Source organism: Ictidomys tridecemlineatus, chromosome 11 (genome assembly GCF_052094955.1).
Source record: "Ictidomys tridecemlineatus isolate mIctTri1 chromosome 11, mIctTri1.hap1, whole genome shotgun sequence".
In the NCBI taxonomy this organism is placed as follows: domain Eukaryota; kingdom Metazoa; phylum Chordata; class Mammalia; order Rodentia; family Sciuridae; genus Ictidomys; species Ictidomys tridecemlineatus.
In genome coordinates this window covers 46101881-46121688 of record NC_135487.1, presented here as the reverse complement: position 1 = coordinate 46121688, position 19808 = coordinate 46101881, and the positions used below count along the sequence as shown (strand labels likewise).

At 35.5% G+C, this 19808-nt stretch overlaps 1 long non-coding RNA gene across 4 annotated transcripts in view; it reads left to right on the top strand.

The window, feature by feature from the left end:
• LOC144368073 (uncharacterized) overlaps nt 1-19185 on the top strand; it is a 37335-nt gene extending 18150 nt beyond the window's left edge. For 2 of the 4 annotated variants that reach the window (XR_013427824.1, XR_013427822.1), the window contains exons 3-5: nt 897-1108; nt 13879-15349; nt 19034-19185. This is a non-coding gene — a long non-coding RNA (uncharacterized LOC144368073). Of the gene's footprint in view, nt 1-896; nt 1109-13878; nt 15350-18610; nt 18695-19033 lie in introns of all 4 variants that reach the window. The other 2 variants (XR_013427823.1, XR_013427825.1) reach the window with 2 other exon arrangements.
• Nucleotides 19186-19808: the final 623 nt, after the last annotated feature.

Genomic DNA, 19808 nt, shown 5'->3' with positions numbered 1-19808 from the left:
CATCAGGAAATTGCCAGAATCTGTTTAACACGTTAAATATATTCATAAGAAAAAAAACTTTTTTATTTTTTTGGCTCTTTGTTTTTCCTATGTTTCAATGCAGCTGCTTCTCTCTTCCACTAAGCCCAGCAACCACAGGCTCCGTATTCCCACCCTGTCTCCAGTCTCAAACCTTCAGCACATGCACAGATGTATACAAGTGACTAGATGAAGCAAAGCAGAGGATTCTGTGCCTTCGGTCACTTTACAGACACACAGCTCCCCAGAAAATGCCCCATCTATAATTTAAATATATTGCAATAGTCACAATTCATGAGTGCAGAGTGTCATTGATAGAATGTCTGGCGTTCTGGGAGGGAGCATTCTAGAACCAAGGACATATATAGGTGGAGAAATTTCCTTGACGAATTTGACAATGTGCTTGATTTATTCAGCCATAAATCTAACCATTGGTTTAATGCTTTCCATTTGTTCTTAGACAACACTGGGCATTTTATTATTGAAATTACCAATACATTAATTAAGGTTTAATATTCCCTGAATGTAATTGCATGAAATTCTTTTACAAGCTCTTTTCTTAGTCGCTTGGGAAGGGTTCACTCTTTTATATATGGGCCTATGGAGTTGAGAGCTGTCTTCTCTTTTAGAATTATTGAAATAGCTTGACAAAGAAGGTTATTACTAGCCCACAGGCAGGTTTCCTTAATTTTTCAAATTGTTTTTAAGCAGGTTATTGCATTGTGTCATTAAGAGCATATTTTAGATTGATCGTGACTACACTTGAATTGGATTACAACCAAGCTGAGTCAGTTAGGATTGGAAATGTGAGGCAAACTGAATTTTATCTTATTTCTCTGTTAACATTACATGTAAATGCATGCATTCATGTTTTTCAGGAGGAGATATTAATAACTGCTTCTCTGAAGAATGAATGCACAATAGAAACGGAGGACTACTTGACCCATGTATGGTGAGTCAGTCAGAAATGGTACCTTGGGAATGATGTAAGATGCTAGAAAGCCGAGTCAAGTTCAACAAACTGCAAACTTTATTCCAGAGGACATCCTCAGAAGCCCTTTCTCTAAATGTTAGACACTCTATTGCACAGGTGAGGAATCTTCTTTGTGTTTTGGTTTCCGTTTTCCTTTTTGTATTGAAAGAAGGAATCTCCAGTCTCTGATAGGAATTTATCACTACCCCCTTTGAGGGGAATGACTCCAGAAAGCTCTTTTATCATCCTGCACCTTAAATTTTTCACATGTGAGTAGAATAACGAATAGCCACATTTCACCATCTTCTGAGAATTAAATAAGATAATGCATTTCAAGTGTCACCCATATAGTTGGTGTACCATAAATATAAATTTTCTCCATCTGTACACTTTCATTTTACTGATGCTTTTACACAATTCTGTGGTTTTTTTTTTTTTGTGTGTGTGTGTGTGTGTGTTTTTCCTTTGGGGTAAGGAAATGCCAAAAGAAGTAGAAAACTTTGATGGGAAATGGAACTCATCTTTTACCTCTCTAAAATAGAAATCCCAGCCTGGTTGTTGCATATTCTCAGGCCACATTTACACCAGTAAATTGAGGCCAATTTGAAACAAAAATCCCAATCCACCTGATTTTTCCCCCTTTATATTACTGGTATACTAAGCAACTTGGGTTCTATTTTAAGAAAACAACAACAACATATTTTAACTTTCTGTATCATTTCATCTATTTTTGAACTTTCATCCTGTCTCAATTTTAGTCATTGCTGGGGTTCTCTCCCTCACACAAGGTGGCACCCAGAGACTAACACTATCTGGAATATTCAAGACAAGCATCCCCATGTTCAACCCACATCTAGACCTTGAAACACTTACTGCCCAAGACCACGTACAGCCACAGAGCTCTGCTGCACTCATTTCACAGTTCGTCATGGGGACTATTGTTTGAAAGTGGGTGTCAAGTTGTCCAGTGTTATTTCCCTATGGAGAACTCTACCACTTCTCTGCAGAGTTGTGAAGGAGTAAGGAAGTGACCTGGATCCCTGCTACCTGGAGGGCCCCAAATTAAACTCTTCCTCATACAACAGCTTTGGCCCCTCGCCCTCCAGAGCTCCTCCTCAATCTGCACCTAATAAGTCAGAATCTCAGTCTTTAGTTAAAAATAATAGTAGTCAAATTTTGGGAATCAAAATCCTACTGGATGAAGTTGGAGACTATGACAGACACTTAACTAAGTCTTCTACAGAAGACAGAACAAAAGAAAAATCTAAAATTTAGTAACTATCTAGTGCCATGTAGATGGCAGCAAGAATTTGGGAGAAATTCTTTATATGTATTATAAACATGAATTTTTAAAATTTTTAAATATTACAAAATGGAATATGATACAACACTCCCATGAATTTTCCTAAATTGAAGAATAAAGATATTGAATACTAAAATTTCTCAGTAGCATATAAATTCAATTAAATACAGCATTTATGTACATATTTATGAATCTTCATTTGTTTTAACTTACTATTTATATCCACATTCCAGCCACCAAACTAGACATTAGACATAAAGCAAAGGAAATACGCATAAGTATGCACACACATGTGAAGTGAAAGAGAAAGATTAGTAAAAGAGATAAACAAAGAACAACTTAAATACTATAGCAGTATATTTAAGGTACAATATGGACCACAGACTAGGAAGTAATTAATCAATGTAGATTAACGGAAATCTTTTTTGTAAGTAGACAGAGAAGATGTGTCCTAAAGAGGTAGGAATTTCCTGAGTAGACAAAGGGGGCATGGAGGTTTGAGATGTTAGAGTATATGTTCCCAAAAGAAGAAAATGTTTAAGTAAACATGAGAAGCCACATTGCATATCTAAAAGAACTTAAATAGCTGGGATACGGTGAGATGGAGGGAGTGAAGCTGCATCAGCCAATGGAGAACCTGTGAGCGCAATGGAGGAGTCTGCAGAATGTATACCACAGTGGATGGATTAGGAGGCCTTCAGACTGTGCATAATGAGATACCTAACTAAATGTGGCTTAAATAATATGGGTTTATTATCTCATAATAAAAGTTAGGGGCAGGCAATTTGGAGTTGGTTAATTCAGTGAGTCAACAGTGTACATGAGTCTGTTTCTCTATGATTCTCTTAGATCTCATTACAGAGCACAGGACTCTGCTCATGTTAAAGGCATCCTGTCAACATGGCACCAGGAAAAGACAAGAAGTGAGGCTTTCTTTTAGCACATTTCTTTTCACTGTGGAGGAGAACTTTGGCAATAGGCTCCAAGCAGACTCCCACATGTGTATTGTTAATAGAATTGGTTTCTGTTTCTTCTGTCAGCAAATAGTCTCAGAAGTATGGTGAAGTATCAGCATAATGGCCCAAGGAGGGACCACAATCCTTGAGTGTACTGCTGCCCAAAACCTAGTTAAAAATCAGAGATTGAATGCCAAAGAAGAGGAGAATTAGCTCAGTGATATCTGTAATATTATAAAACTATTGAAATACCAAAAAAAATTAAAGTTAAGACAGTACGATTTTACTCTTCCTCATAGGCCTTCTGTGTAATTTAGAATTTAAAAGTTCATCATTAATTCGTTCAGTCATTCTCTCCATAGAGATCAGTCAAGCACTGAATAAGTACAGGTGTTGTGATAGGAACAGTGGAGGACAGAAACCAGTCAGAGAAAGAAACCAAGCCCCTAGGTAGAAGAACCAAGAATGTAGGTTTACAGCAAAATGGGGAAGATAGGCAGGTATGAGTCTGTCACTCAATAATAGAGACAAAATGTCAGAAAGGAGAAGCAGTCATGTGCTGGTGCCTGTTCATGAGAACTGATCACGCACAGCTCTTCACAGCTCTGCCTTTCCTGCCATCCTGTTGGGCCTTTGAAATAGTGCATAGTGGAAGAATATACATTGTAGAAATTGAAAAATGCTATGTGTCAGAGCTTTAAGAAATTGTTTTCCCCTCGGAGAGCCATTTGTTGAATATTTACTAGCTTTCTACTAGAAATATGGTGCTACAGAGATGATTTTCAGTAAAGAAAGATCAATTATCTTAAACTTATCATCTCTTCAAATTAAATCAAATCACCAAATAAACAAATGAACAAAGCCAAATTTGAATTGAGTCATTAAAACATGTATAAAACATCCTTTCTCTCATTTTGCCTCTGTGCTTCTGTATACGCCTGTTGGGCTATGCTAAACATGAAGAGAAATTGTGGAAATCTTCAGGAAAATCTTTACAAGAAAGTACATTCTCTCCAGGTTTTCTACCCAATTTGGCAAAACAAGTGTCCTGGATTTCAGAAAGCATATTGCTGTAGAGAAGTCTTCCAGCCCTCCGCTGCCTCTATATTTACTCTGTCTTCTACACACAACTCAAATTGAGAAATCTATTCCATATGGCAAGATATCTCCTAATGCTTTTCACAAATAGCTTCCAATACTATCTGCACTCCCAAAAGCTTTGGTGTCTCAGGATCTGCAATTTTCCAAAGGTCATCGAAACCACCCCAGTCTTCAGATAAGTGCACTCTCCATCCATCTTTCTAGAGAAAACAGAGAAGGCCATTTTGTTTTGAAAACATGTAGTAAAGTTCATAACTTGCCTTCACTCATTAGAGCTCATGACTAACAAGGTAACATAGACATGAATTCCTTCCTTAGATCAACTCGAATCTTACGATTTAGAATCCAATCTTTTATTTGCTGCCTCACAAGGCGTAGAAAACAGATGGTGACCATCCTCAGGGTAGGAGACATTTAGACAGATGGATCTCCTTTTGCTGAAATGTTTTGGGCAAATTAAATTTTATAAACTTAATTGATTTCTATTTGGGATATTCCCTATATAAAAGAAAATCTGTCTGAAGGATGAGGAATCCTCTTGTGGAGTGATTGATTATCCTCTCATTTGGGTTTTGTAAGCATCAGAATTTAGGTATTGAGTTTTCTTGAAGCAGGCCTGCTTCCCTGCTTGAAGACCCATCATAAATCATCTTTACAGGTAGAATAATCTGTGTACCCTTAAGCCTTCCTCATAAATAGCACCATCTTATTATTTTATCATTTGTCTTTCTAGATGCAAATCCACATATATAAATTCATTAACAATTTTGACTGACTTGATATATTGTCTGTGAAAGAAACGCAGTGGTTGGGAAATGATTTTGCAAAGGATTCAACTATATCCTCAGACAAAGCTGGTTGTTCAAATCCATTACATCAGCTCAATCAGCCTACAAAAGAAATAATATTACCTAACAATCCAAAGAGCTTTGTATTTTTATATGTATACCATCTTACCAGGTTCCCACAATAATCCTGTGACAAGAGAAAGAATAAATCTATTGCATTTTGCAGGTAAGAAAATTAATGCAATCACATGCAGGCTGACACACTCAAGGTCACAGAGTGAGCTAAAGGCAGAGTCAAATTAGAAAGGAGATAATATGTAGTTGAATTAATTATGTATCACGTTTTGCTCAGAAACTTTTTCATTTTCATATCAAATCCATGAATTGTTACCATCCACATTCTACAAATGAAGAAGCTAAGGCTGATAAATACAAAACTATTTACATAGCTAATATATAAGAGAACCTGTATTCAAATCCAAGTCTGTCTGATTCCAAGGTATGGGACCAGCAGGTGCATTGTGACAAGGGCTAAAATTTCTGGCAGAAGCTTCCTAACTTCCAGATCAGAGTTTACTAATGTGTTTTTGGACTCAACAGTCTGTGTGGCAGTTCTCAGATCCCTGAATCAAATTAGGATATTGGGATCCTGGGACCAGCATGGACTAGTGGACTCCTGAGGCACTACCTTCCTGACAGTAGCAGAGATGATAGTCCTTGTGGAATGTCAATCATATGGTTTGGGAGAGCCATTCTTATAGGCCTCCCTCTTCAATGATGTCCTAATTGCCTACCTTTAATTATTGAGTCAATTCTATTTAAAATAGATCAATCTCTTTGTTTGTAACTGAACCTGAGATGTTAACAAAACTACACTGTTTCACTTGTATACCGAGGAAAGGCCTCCAAAGAACTTTAATCTCCCCACATCATTGAAATTAGAATATTGTTTTGTGCTTCTAATTAAATATAAATATAAAAGAAAGATTTCCTCATGATTGAATTTAGATATTTGAGTACGAGTGATGAATATAATGTGGATGGCTAGAGGATTTACCAAAGGAGAAAGGATTCTTGTAGCTCTAAGTTAGACCTACAACTATTAGCAATGGCTGGGTGCCATCTCATTGCTGATGGATAAAGCAGGAATTACTTGGGGTGAGGAGCTAAAGCTATAACCAGGAAGATAACTGAACTATAGAATGAAGTGTGTATGTACATAAGAAAACGAGGAAAAAATCTGGTAGAGGAGATAGTCAAGTTCTAAAGCAGTGAAAGATGAGGAATGATTTAAGGCAATTGCCTTTAAATGTTTCAAAAAAAAATGTTTACTAAGCACCTATTGAGCAACATATGAACTGCACTGAAAAATACAAGCTCCATCATTGTTCTTAAATTAACAGTCTAGAAATGTGTATCTCAAATGTAATGGCTAAATTAGTCACTATGCCTCTCAGGCTCTTTTTAGACACATGTTAATCAGCTACCACACTATTTCTTTTTATGCCCTGAATTTGCAATGTTAGATCAAACTTCATTTATCTTTATTTATAATATGAATACAATGAGGTCCAGATGAATTCTGTTTTTTTTTCTTTCATCATATTTTCCAAGTTTCACTTCTCTGTTGATGAGCTTTTTCTCTAAACTAATAAGCAGATTCAAAATCCAGTTACTGTAATGAACTGAGCAGACAGAGGTTGGCCAACACCCTTCAACTATCTTCAAACTCCTAAGTACCAAAAGTAAAAAGCATAAATAAACTATAAATCACAAACTTAAAATATATAGATGAGATTGAGGACATAAAATTAAGACCTGGTATTTTAATGTCTTCTTGAGGTTATAGGAACTGATATAATGTATGAAGCTGAAAGGAAGTTCCCTGCTATGTGCAAGTAATGGATTGTCCCACATGTATACTTATATCTAGAACATGTCCACTTACTTGTCCAGGTATCCTGAAGACTCATCACCTGTTTTGACCTGTGAGTGAAAAAAGAACCATCCATTAATTTTCAGAACTCCAAATCTGTGCAAAATACAGGCTAAAAAGTCTTACATCACACAATTCATACTAGGCAAAATCCCATCTGAGAAATAATGGGGGCAGGGAGTGTAAAATTTAGAAAACCCATATGACCAATTAGAAAAAAGCAGGAATCCATCCTGTAGCTACATTTCTACATTCTTTAGTTAAATTATAACTGGGAAAAATATGCAAGACAATTCCCTTTACAAAAATAGTTTCAGTTTTATAAAAATGATAAAGATGAGGAAATATGTCTACCATAGGAAGGAATCAACAGATTAGGTATGTGGAAAGATTTCTAACCCAAGCATCTGAACATAATAAAATAAATTGAAAATGAAGACACAGCAAATATTTCATTATGTTCAAATATATTAGGAGGGACAGATTTTTTTCCCCCATTGGGAGAAATTGACTTAAGAATACATCTTGGTGAATTTTCTGTAATCAAAAACTATTCTACAATTAAAAACTACATTTTAACAAAAATTGAGCCAAGTCAAGAATAAATCAATGAAACAACCGCACTTGGATAAAGCCAACAAAATTAAAATCTAAAAATAAAAGACAGAGTAATTTATATTTATTAAAAAATTATCTTAGAAGCTATCCAAAATATTAAAAATGTAAAAAAAATATGGGAAGAAAGAGGCGTTACAATGCACACTAGTTAATTGAGAATTCCAGAAAAAGGAAATAAAGAAATCATGGAAAAGTCATAGATGAATAATGGCTGAAAGTTTTTAATCACTTAAGAAATACATGAATGTATGGGAGTACACTTTTCATCAAGTAAAAAAAGAAGAAACAAGGTCTACCAAAGAATAAAGGCAGACTGTCCGTACAATAACAACAATATTTCCTATTAGTAACAGTAGCAGATGCTAGACAGTAGCAGATTAAGTGGTAAGGACAAATAACACAAATACAGATTTCTATCCAGAACTGTAGTAATCCTCTGGGACTGCCATAACAAAATACCCAGCCACACACTTCAAACAACAGAGACTGACTATCACAGTTCTGGAGGATGAAAATCCCAGATCAAGGTGTTCACAGGTTTAATTTTCCCTGAGGAAATCCTCCATGGCTTGCAGAGGGCCACCTTCTCATTGGACCCTCACACGGGCTATCCTCTATATGAGTGCTTCCCCGGTGCCTTTTCCTTTGCATTTGAAGATACCAGCCCTATGGGTCAGAACCTCCTGCTTTTGACCTTGTTTTTCTAGAGTATCTCCTAATTCAGCACAGGAAATGAACTATTATTACAAAAGCACTATAACGAATACAGTCTTACTGAGGACTAGGGGTTCAACACATAAATCTGGAGAAAATGTATTCTTCTCCTAGTACCAAGTAAACAATCATTTGAGACTAGGAGTGAAATAAAGATATTCAGAAATTAGCCTAAAAATGTTTGACTTCTACATACCCTCATTTAGAGAACTTCTGAAAGCTATATTTCAGCAAGGGGATTTTAGTTAGAAGGTAAAAGAGACACCATAAATCTAAATAAGAATTGAGCATAAGAAACAAGAAAAGAAGACTAAGAAAAAAAGAGGAATTAAAAACAAGGCAAAAGCCAGGTGCGGTGGCACATGTCTGTAAAATCCCAGCAGCTTGGAAGGCTGAGCATAAGGATCTCAAGTTCAAAGCCAACTTGGCAACTTAGCAAGGCCCTAAATCACTCAGTGAGATCCTGTCTCTAAATAAAATATTAAAAAGGGCTGGGGATGTGGCTCAGTGGTTAAGTATCCCTGGGTTCAATCCCTAGTACCAAAAAAAAAAAAAAAAGATACTAGTCATAACATATAAATGGGAGAAGAAACTAAAGAACTTTTAGTTGATGATAATCTTGAGCCCCTCATCTTCTTTGGGAGGACAGGCTGCAAAGCCTACTAGTTACCTACTAGTATATCCTTTTTTTTTTTTTTTTGCTTTATTAAGTAAAATATTTTGAGATTTGACAATGTGACTAAAGTTTCATATTTCTCAGTTGCCTCTTGCAATGAGGTATTTTTATTAGTGAATATTCTTGTCAACAAGAAATAAATATTGGTTGAGATATCTCTAATGTTATCTTAAGTGGATATGATTCAGTTAGGCCTTCCTCCTCCTCCTTCATGAAATGTAAGTTAAATAGCTCAAATTCCATAATAAACTGATTTTAAAGGTGGAAATTACACCTCAGAAAGATAGAGCAAATAGTGGATATGTTCTGGGTACTAATAATAACTATGAATTTTCATTTCAGCCCTCCCTATAATTCCCATTTCTGAATTGATTTTATGTGATAGATAAACTCATGTTGTTTAAACTATTGCTACTTTAGTTTTTCTTTTATATGCACCCAAACATAACATAACTTATAAATAAAGGAGAGAAAGGCAAATGTTAGTTTAGAATTTTAATATATGTTTAGCACTAAAAATACTAGAAATAGTATGCAAAACTGATAAACCAAGAATAGTATGGAAAACTGAAAAACCAGAATTGATATAAAAATGTTGGAGAGGGGAGGTGCTTGGAGTATTAAAGTGTGTTTATTTAAAGAAAAATCTGTAAAAGAGAAAAATGGGTCCTGTAATTATGAAGATATTTAGGTCAAATGTGCATGTCAAAAATCCTAATAAAATAATTTCATAAAATGTAAGCATGGGAAAAGTTATGTATTTTAATTATGCTATTATTTTATATAATATATAATTTTAAAAGTGTGAATATAATTAAATTCATAAACTAAATGTTATTTTGCCAATAAAAATAAACCAAAGCCAAGTCAGTTCCACTTGTTATAGTCCAAGACTCTGCTCATGTCTCTTCTGAACTCCTTCCCTTTCCATTAACATCCTTAGCCTTGACCTCCTCCCTTATTTTCATACCTCTCTTGGACTTATCTTTGAACTTATTGATTGATTGGGGATTTTCTGGATTGACTCTGATACTCTGAAGATTCAGGTTTGCAGTCCTTTCTGTGGGTCACTCAGTAAAGGACAAGATCTATAGTTTTGTGTAAATTTGCTAGTAGAATTTGAGCTGTCAGACAGCAATACTTATGGATACACGGCTTGCAAATAAGCATTTAATTTCTATTGAGTCATAATGGTGATAGCAGGAATAGGAGTTGAATCAGGCTAACTTAATTCTGAGTTCAAACACAGGTATGAAGCACATGTTAAGAGGTTACAAATAAAGACTGCCCAATAGAGTAAATGCAGGCAATTAGAAAAGAAGATATTCAAAGACCAAGAACACATATAAAATATGTTCATTTTCACTAGAGCTTTTTAAAAACAGAAATTGAAATAAGACCTTTTACCCTCTCAGACTGGCAAAGGTTAAAAAGCTTGCTTATATTCTGTTATGATAAAGCGCAGAATGGGCACTCTTACACTGACAGAGAGCAGGTATGTACACAGCTAGGCACGTTTTCTTCATTTGAACATAGGAATTGTCATTTGAAACAATTCTGGATAATGATGTGTGGCTGAAGTGGTGTAATGCTACCTTCAGTCCAGCCCCATCACATTCCTGTTCCCCACTGCCCACCCCCTGCACACATGTATACCTCCATTCTCTGCCTCCTGTAATTGTTGGCTGGATTTGGAAGTGAGGAGAGACTTTGGAATCCACAGAGAGAAGTTGACAGATTCCATCAGTCTGGGTCTGCCAATTGACTGTATGGACTTCCACTATGGAATCCACACCAATTGAACTTCATCTGAGTTAGAAATAAATTTTCCTCTTGTTAAGCCATTGAGAATTGAGTTTATCCATTTAAATAACTTACATTGCCTTTGGTGAATGCATACAATGTGGCTGAGTTATAAATTTACAGTAAATGACATTTACCTTAAAATTTTATGCGTAGATATTGGTCCTAAGGAAATAAATCAGTGTTAAGGTTTGGATGTGAGATGTCCCAAAAAAACTCACATGTAAGAAAGTGCAAAAAAGTTCAGAGGAGAAATGATTGGGTTGTAAGAGTCTTAACCCAATCAGTGAATTAATCCCACTGAAGTGGTAGGGTGTGGCTGGAGGAAGTGGGAATTAGGGTTTGGCTTTGGGATCTATATTTATATCTGGCCAGTGGAATCTCTCTCTCTGCTTTCTGATCACCATGTAAGCTGCTTCCCTTTACCACACTCTTCTGCCATGATGTTTAGTCTGACCTTGAGCCCCAAGGAATGGAGGCTGCTGTCTATGGACCGAGACCTGAAACTGTGAGCCCTAAATAAACCTTCCCCCTCCTACAGTTGTTCTAGTCTGGTCTTTTAGTCATAGTGGTGAAAAAGGTGACTAAAACTATCCGATAAATGTAAAAGACATACATGCATTTAGGCATTATTTTTAATGCATGTTTACAAATAAAGAAGAGAAATGACTTAAATACCTCACAACTTTCTAAAATGTTAATATATTCACATATTCACATATTGGATAGTTTTATTCATTTATTAAGCAAAAGTTAAGTTCATGTTATATGACACCCCTGTTATTGATGCTAGGAAACAAATCAGTGATAGGGCAACTACCTTTGCAAAACTTATAATTATGGAAATTTACAGTGAAATTTTTAAGTTTAATTATATTAAGTTGTCATAAAGAAAATGTATGGGTTGCTGTGAAAGCACATAAGAGGAAATGAATATCTTAGGATGTTGGTCAGGAAAAGTTTCCTAAATTGACAAATTTGCTATAAAATGTAGCAATGATGAATGCAAATTGTCTGATTTTCCTAATAATAAGATTCTTTGCACAGTCCATGGATTTTATTATTACCCAAAATTCAACTCAAAGTGAATCAAGGACCTAGGAATTAAACCAGAGACCCTGCACCTAATAGAAGAAAAAGTAGACCCAAATCTTTATCATGTCAGATTAGGTCCTGACTTCCTTAATAAGACTCCTAAAACACAAGAAATAAAATCAATGGGATGGATTCAAACTAAAAAGCTTCTCTTCAGCAAAAGAAACAATCAATGAGGTGAAGACAGAGCCTACATTTTGGGAGCAAATTTTTGCCACATGCACATCAGATAGAGCACTAATCTCCAGGATACAAAGAACTCTAAAAAATTAACACCCAAAAGACAAACAACCCAATCAATAAATGGGCTAAGGAGCAGAACAGACACTACTCAGAAGAAGATAGACATTTGATCAATAAATATATGAAAAAATGCTCAATATCTCTAGTAATTGGAGAAATGCAAATCAAAACAACTCTAAGATTTCATTTCACTCCAATCAGAATGGCAGTCATCAATGATACAGACAACAATAAATGTTGGCCAGGAAGTGGGGGAAAAGGCACATTCATTCTTGCTGGTGGGACTGAAAATTGGTGCAAACAATCTGGAAAGCAGTATGGAGATTCCTTAGAAAACTTAGAATGGAACCACTATCTGACCCAGTTATCCCACTCCTCAGTCTATACTCAAAGGACTTAAAATCAGCATACTACAGTGATGCAGCCACATCAATGTTTATAACAGCTCAATTCAAAATAGCTAAACTGTGGAAGCAAACTAGATGCCCTTCAATAGATGAATGGATAAAGAAATTGTGGTATATATACACAATGGAATATTACTCAGCATTAAAAGAGAATAAAATTATGGCATTTGCAGGTAAATGAGTAGAGTTGGAGAATATCATGCTAAGTGAAGTAAGCCAGTCCCCCAAAAAACAAAGGCTGAATGTTCTCTCTGATAAGTGGATGTTAATCCATAATGATAAGAGCATGGGAAAAATGGAAGAACTTTGATGGAGCAAAGGGGAGGGAGGAGTAGGGAGGGGTATGGCTGTAGGAAAAATGGTGGAATGAGACAGACCTCAGTACCCTAGGTACATGTATGATTGCACATATGGTGTGACGCTACATTGTGTACTTCCATAGAAATGTAAAGTTGTGCTGCAATTGTGTACAATGAATCAAAATGCATTCTGCTGTCATATATACCTAATTAAAATAAATTAATTAAAAAAAAGATTCCCTGCCCTCCACCAACCAAAATGTTTTTAACTTAACTGTATATATATATAAAGTCTTAATGATAGAGATGAAATAACAAAATGTTTACTTTTTGTATTTGACATATTCACATACTGAATTATACACATTCTAATGTATTATGCATAATAATAAATTATATCAGAAATATGGCTTTGTTCCACTTGATACTCACAGAGTATCAGACTGCCTGGGATTGAATCCTAGCACTGTCTTAATAGTTGTGACCTTGGACAAGTTTCATCACTTATAAAATGGTGATAATTACAGTTACTACCCCATAGGGCTAAGTGGGTATTTAATTTTTAAAAAATAAATTTTTAAGACAATTGCCTGGCGTATAGTTAGTGTCAAATAGATATTAGCCATTGTGATTACTTTCTGTATCTGCATCTTGCACTTTAATGTCTTAATTTTCAATACTGACACACAAGAAATCATCTGAGAAATATCTTCATTTTTGCTTAAATCATTTGAGATTCTTTTACAACTCTAAGATGTTGTCATAACAAATTTTGTTCCAAGCAATAAATACCCTTTACAATAACATTCAGCTAGTTTTAGTTCATTTATCCTGCAAGGTTACATTCATTATCTGCACAATGAAAGATTTTTTTTTTTTTTAAAGAGAGAGTGAGAGAGAGAGGGGGACAGAGAGAAAGAATTTTAACATTTGTTTATTTTTTCTTAGTTCTCGGCGGACACAACATCTTCGTTTGTATGTGGTGCTGAGGATCGAACCCGGGCCGCACGCATGCCAGGCGAGCGCGCTACCTCTTGAGCCACATCCCCAGCCCACAATGAAAGAATTTACTACCATGTTTTCTCTCTTTTTTTTTTCCTCTTTCCCTATCCCACTTCCTTTCCATATATGTATATGTGTATGTGTGTGTGTGTGTGTGTAATTTTGCTTTAACCAAAGCAAGACCTGTTCACTGCATCTAAAGATAAATATTACTAATGTTTTAAAAGCAGAAAACCCATGCTTCATTTCTCTTTGGACTTCCACATCACGCCCACACCATACACACCTTAGATTTACTCCCCTCCTAACTTTCAAGTTGTCTAGTGGTTTTGTTACTCTGATATTTAGCTTCTTATTTCTAATAACATGTTTATATTATTTTTCTTTACTTTTTTCAACTTGAGACATGTTCACTGACTTCCCACCATCAAAGATTACATGTTATGTCTTTTACAACCTGTTCTCCTATTCTGTTTCCCTCTATATGCATTCTCCTAAAATGCATAGTTTTAAAAAGTGTTAAGTGAATAGTCAATACTTATAGAATCATACAATTATTGTTCACTTCAGTCACTTGCATTAAAATTACATTTTCTATATTGCACATATTAAAACTTTTTCAAGGAGTTCATAGTTTTTTGTTGTTGTTGTTGTTGTTGTTTTTTTACAGCACTATCTTTTAAAAAAAATCTTTATTTTATTTATTTATTTTTATGTGGTGCTGAGGATCAAATCCAGGGCCTCACACGTGCTAAGCAAGCACTCTACCACTGAGCCACAACCCCAGCCCAGAGTTCATAGTTTTTATGTCCTAGTTTTTCTGATGATCAGTCCTTAAATCAGACCTAAACCTTCACCAAAATGATATTTTTAAAATATATGTACATTGAGTATTTAATCTCAGTTTATCGATTAAATCTTCTGATTAATACTACCTTGATATCTATATATCTCTCTCTCTCCCTCTCTCTCTCTCTCTCTCATACACACACACACACACACACACACACACACACACACACACACACACATACACATGCAGGTTTCAAGTCCCTTGCCCCTCTTATCCAAAAGAGTATAATTTGTACTTTTTGTGTTCTACCTCAGGAAATTTGCCTGCCCCAGAGTCATGAATGTTCTCTCTGAAGATTTACAATTTTAACTCTAATATTTCGACTTACAATCCATTTTGAGCTAATTTATGAATATAGTGCAAGGTAAAGATTGGGGCTGACTTTTTCCTATCAGAATTTTGGCCACAGGGAAACACTACCCTCCAACTGGAATAAGCAATGGAAAAACATGAGAATTGTGGTATGCTGCAGCAGAACCCCATGAGCACAAGCCTCCGTGGGAACCAGTGCCAAGACAGGAAAAATTGAACCCAAACTAACAAATGGCTGAAAGCTCAGCATGGGTAAGTCTGAATGATACAAAATTCCAGGGTTCTTGTCCTTTAGGGCCCTCACACTTTTCTGAGTTTTACCCCTGGAGCTTGACCAGATTCTCACAATGAATATAAGAGGAAAATCTCTTAATGCTTCTGGTAGGGGAGAGGAAAAGGAACTATTTTGAAACATACAGAACATTCTGTTCTTGTCAATAAGATTTCATCCAGCAGTTAGAAAGATGAACAATTATTTCACAAGTATTAGATAAATGCCCTTTTAAAACAAATATGGGCTAAAAAATTAAACAGGCACTTCACAGAAGAATCATGAATGGTCAAAAAAATATGAAAGAAAGGTTCAACAAATCTAGCAATTAGGAAAAAGCAAATTAAAACTCTACTGTGATTTCAACCCACTCCAGGCAGAATAACAATGATCAAGAATACAAGCAACAATAAAAGTTGAAAAGGATATGGGGAAAAGGGTACATTCACACACTGCTGGTGGGACTTCAAATTGGTGCCACAGCTATGGAGAGCAGTATATAGAGTCCTCAAAGAAACTTTGAATGGCACCACCATTTGACCTGGTTATACCACTCCTTGGTATATAGTCAAAGGACTTAAAATCAGCATACTACAGTGATGCAGCCAAATCAATATTTATAGCAGCTCAACTCACAATAGCTAAGCTGCAGAACCAACCTAGGTGTCCTTCAACAGATGAATAGATAAAGAAAATGTGGTCTATACACAGTGTAATATTACTGACCATAAAAAAGAATGACTTTATAACTTTTTCTCATAAATGGATGGATCTGGAGACTATCATGCTAAATGAAATAAGCCAATTCCCCCCAAAAACAAAAGCTAAATGTTCTCTTCAATATGCAGATGCTAACACACAAGGGAGGGTGGAGAATAGAAGGTCAGTGGATTAGATAAAGGCAAATGAAGAGAAGGGAGTGGGGGAGAGGAATGGGAAAGACAGTGGAATGAATTGGACATAATTTTCCTATGTTCATATATGAATGTACAGACCAGTGAAGTTGCATATCACATACAACCACAAGAATTGGATCCTAATTAGAATAAGTTATACTCTATGTATGTAGATGCCAAAATACACTCTACTGTCATGTATATATAAAAAGAAAAAAAAACAGTTGTACAAAAAAATAGATAACTTGATAGCCCTTCAACCATTAAGAAAATGTAGTCATAATTTTAAAATTCTCAAAAAGGAAATTTCCAGGCTTGGAAATGGATTTGTTAGTTTCTTCTCAAACCTTTAAAGAAGAATTAACTCCAATTCTACACAATTTCTTTTATAAAATTGTAGAGGAGGGAGTGCTCAATTTGTCTTATGAGGCAAATTTTCCCCAGTGTACCAAATCAGACAAAGGCAGTGTATCAAATGAAACTACAGTGAAATACCCCACATGAATATAAACACAAAATCTTTAACTATCCAACAGAAATAAGCAGACTATTAAAAACTGTACACCATGTCATGTGTAACTAATTAAAACAAACAAACAAAAATTGTACACCATGCTCAAATGGCATATATCAAAGTTGGCTTAATATTCAAAAATTAAGCACACTAAATTAATCCAAGCTATCCTAATTTATTTATTTTAATGTTGACATTTGTTTATATGTTTATCTTCTTGTTCATAGGTTGTTAACTCAGAATTCTATATTGGTTTTAAAAGGGGATTTATCTAAGATTTATGAAATAATTGTTCATCTATCCAATTGCTGGGTTTTTATCCACCCACAAATATGTAAATCCAAAAAGTCAATATAAGAACTCAAGGAAAAAAAAATTGAAAAAAAATGTATACAGATGAGTTCATACATCAAAAATATGTTCCAAACCTGGTCCAGCCTGGCCTGGTAGCTCAGGCCTGTCTGTAATCCCAGCAGCTTGGGAGACAGAGCCAGGAGGATTGTAAGTTAAAAGCCCCTCTCACCAACTTAGTAAGGCCCTAAGCAACTCAGTGAGACTCTGTCTCTAAATAAAATATTAAAAAGTGCTGGGGATGTGGCTCAGTGGTTAAGCGCACCTGGATTCAAACCCTGGTACTGAAAAAAAAAAATTATGTTCCATGATACCTGGTCATTTTATAGAAAAACACTGACAAACTGAATCACATTAAGAAGAGGAAAGTTAGGAGTTTATCATGGAATACATTTAAGGAAACTGCAATGTTTATCTTGGAGTTGAGAAGATTCAAGGAAGGCAGGAGAAATGTCTTCATGGCTGAAAAGCTTTTGCACAGAAGAGGGAGTGTTTTGTAATCCAGAACCAGAATTGGAGATTAAAAAAAATATATGTGCAAAAGAAAGAGATTTCATATAAATATGGAAAAATCTTTCTAATAACTAGAACTCACAAAGGCTTTCTTATGAATTAGTGAGATTTTGTCTGCAAAATTATTCAAGAAAATTCTGGAAAAGCACACCAAGTGACATTTTACAGCACAGCTTCCTTAGAGACTAAGCTAGCTAACACCGTCCCTTCAAATAAAGATTCTGTGATCATAAGGGAACAAGGGTCCTGGTGAGTTATTTTGAACATCACTTAGTAGACAAGTCTCAAGCCCCATATCTACCTTAAATTTTTCTATTGCTTAATTTAAATGGTTTCAATTAGCTAGAGTAGTAATGAGGTTTCAATGATAAATGATCACATTAACAAGACTCAAGATATGTTCTTGACAGTCCTGGTAGACCAATCTGTGGAAAAGCACTTTAGGAACCATACAAATAGCTTTCATTACTTTCCTCATTTTTTAATGATGTTTATTTTAATTTTTCAGAATTCTGGGGACTATAATTACCTAAGGTTTATGTGGCAGTGAACAGCTAATTGCTTTTTTTTAAAAGCAAATGATTCAGATTCTATAATATATCCATCTCTTGCCTCTGATGTTAACCCAAGTCATGGAGTTCTTACTTGAATTACAACACTTTACCTTTAATAACTATAACCCTCCTAGTAGTCTTTCAATTGCCTCCTCCTACCTGCCAGGTTTAATGTTTCAGTTAAATCAGTGCTATGGAAGGATTAGTTGTGGCCAGTTTTTAGCTACAAGTCCCTAAAGATGTGTATTTGAATCTTAACCCCATGTCTTCTGATGTGTACCATAGATTCAAATAAAAACCCAAATAAAAGTTATATATTCCAAATTAACTCAATTAAATTTGCTTCACAGAAAAGAAAGTACTTATTATTATTATTATTATTATTATTATTATTATTATTATTATATTTTATAGATGTGAACACTGAAGTTAAAAGGGTTGCATAACTGGTCTCTGAATACCTTGTTAGCAAGAAAAAATGTTGAAATTTAAACCCAGGTATGTTGACTCTCCAAAGTTCACTCTCCTGGAGACATATAGTGTTCCAGAATTATGTTAAGACAGAAATAACATAAAAACAAACAAAATTTGCAATTCATCTTGATGGCCTCTGACACTATGGTGCTGCTTGTTGGTGTAGATGTGCATGCATGTTTTCCCAGGGGGAGCAGGGATATTACTAATATAAGGTACATTTTGTTATGAGAAGCTTTCACTTCTGATTCAATCAATGCCTTCATCCTTATTACCTGAGTTTTTGCTTTTATTTTCATTTTTTGTATACTTAAAGCAGTGTCAAATCAGAGCTCTGATTCAAAATGTTTCCTTCATTCCCAGTGTCTCTACTACAGATCTGAACCCATGCTCAGATTATAAACCATCTACAGGACAAGACCTGAAACAGAAACAGGACAGATTGTTTTTTCTCATTGTTGGAGTATTTTTACAGATTGAGCAAAGAAAACATTAATAAAAACCAATATCTTGTACACATATTTTCTAATCTTCTTTCCTTAATTTATTAATTGTCATAAGATGTTAGCTGGAGAAATTCCCCTTAAGAATGACAGAGCAGAGACAATGTTGCAGGCAATTAGTTAGAAATGGATTGGAATATTGTGTCTTCATTAGGGTGCAAGTGGTTAGATCAGGTGAGGGAAGAAAGTCTGGCCATCCATCACTATAGAGACCAGAGGGACAGCAGGACACAGAAGTGGTTATCTGTGACTCCATCCTCAGCTTTTTTGGACTGAGATACTCTAGACCTCTGTGATCTGGCATCTGTTTACCTCCCAGGTCTCTTCTCTCACATGACTCTGTCAGCTTGGCATTCCTGAAACAAAATTCCAAACATCTTTGGAGATTTCAATCCAGGCCGGCCTGATTGCTTTTGGACTGGGTTAATACAATGCATTATGGAAGTAGCAAGTGGCCAAGGAAACCATTCACCTGTGGCAACCAGGAATCAAAAAGAGAAAGACACAGAGACCGAGAATCACAATGTCCCATCAAAGGGCACTTCTCCACTGACCTCAAACCTCTTAAAAGTTCCACCACCTCCCAGTAGTGCAAATATGGGAACCAAGCCTGTAATTCATGAGCCTTTGGGAGA